The sequence below is a fragment of the Echinops telfairi genome, unplaced genomic scaffold (assembly GCF_000313985.2).
Source record: "Echinops telfairi isolate 266 unplaced genomic scaffold, ASM31398v2 ScPeMD7_23;HRSCAF=83, whole genome shotgun sequence".
Taxonomy (NCBI): Eukaryota; Metazoa; Chordata; class Mammalia; order Afrosoricida; family Tenrecidae; genus Echinops; species Echinops telfairi.
The window spans coordinates 3727493-3729159 of NW_022103920.1; positions in this window are offsets into that span (position 1 = coordinate 3727493).

Here is a 1667-nt window from a genome sequence, read left to right on the forward strand (position 1 = left end):
TGTGGGAGAACTGGACCAGGAACCAAAACAGGAAAAAATGTGCTCCAGTGCTCCTTTAGAAACTGAATCTCCCTCTTAGAAAGTAGCAGCGTATGTATGTTGCACGTTGTTGTTGTCATTGTTGTTATTGTTGTTGTTAGGTGCCACTGGGTCAGCTGACCCATAGCAATGTTGTGCACAGCAGAAGGAAACACTGCATGGTCTTGCACCTTCCTCACAATTATGCCCATGTCTGAGCCCGTTGATGCAGCCACGGAGTCTCTCCATCTCATCCAGGGCCTCCCTCTCTTTGGTATGCTGCATACCCACCAGGTGTCTTGACTGGCACAGTAGGACAGAGTGGCAGCCTCCTCAAATGTAGTGCCTACCAAGTCGCTTACAATGGGTGTCACAACCTACTGTGCTGACATTAGATCCGTCCCCTGCATCGGGCTCTGCGCAGGGCTCGTATAAGGACTAGTCCAAGTCTTCTATTTGCAGCACATCAACTCTTCATTTTTCCCATTCTAGTTACCACTGCATTTCACACTAATTTTAACACATCGGGTCTTTTTTTTTTTAATTTCATTCCTCTGGGCATGGCTGACAGGCTTGCACCGGTTGAAGTCCCTGGTTAGTCATGCTAGTGGGCACCTAAGGCTTGTTTGCACATTCCAAGGAGGGGCTTTGGCCATTTTACTATGAAGTATATTTCTGTAGCCTCCTGTGGACATATTTTTTAGATCAAAGTAGTGCCTTTCTATTTGAATTTGGTTTAAGCCTTTTTGGAAGACTGGAAGCTCAAGTTGATAGTGATGTTGCGTTTAATCCTTATAGTTATTATTAGAGAGAATCTGCTATGTGACAATTAGCGCTTTGGTGTTATTTGATATTGTCACTACTGGTGTGCAGAGGACCTCCAAGCTGACAGGGCCGATGCTGTGCTGGCGTCAGGAGCTACACTAAGAGGAAGAGACACTGCTCAGGCTGAAAGCAGTACTGCATGACCAGCAACTGGCTCAAGGTTGAAGAGTTAGCCCTTCAATCAACAATAAATTCTACAGGAGGAGATAAGTTGTTGTGCATGTGGACAGTGAAACTTCAATCAACCAAACTGCACTGGAATTGAGCTGCAGGAGCGGAGCTCTGGAAGAAGCTCTGAAAAAGCCCACATTGAGTTGACCAGAACCTGACCACATGAAGATAAGATATTTGAGGCTATGAACTCGTGTGTATTACTGCTGACTTTATGGACGGCCTGTCCTGCTTTGACTTTGCTTATGGATGTGAACCCACAAGGTTCCAACTGGAGTGAAGGTTCTTCACATCAAAGAAGATGCTTGTCTCCTCAGAGCACTGGTTGATGTAAGTGGGCAGCATAGAAGTTGGATATCCTTGGGATGATAAAGGCATGAAGTGGCTGGCTTACAAACTTTCATAGGTGAGGAATATATTCATAGGATTATAGGATTAAGATGTAGCTGTTCACTGAACTGCAATTTTTAGGCATAGACTATTGTTCTCTTCACTTTAGAATATTATGTTTAAAATAGACTGGCATATATTGAATTGTATGCATTTTGGTTTTATCCTGTTAGGTACAGATATGATTTTATAATTGTTTTGTTTAAAAATTATATATCACTAAAGGTTGGGTAAAAGTGTCAAGTTGACAAGGGGTGGTCTGG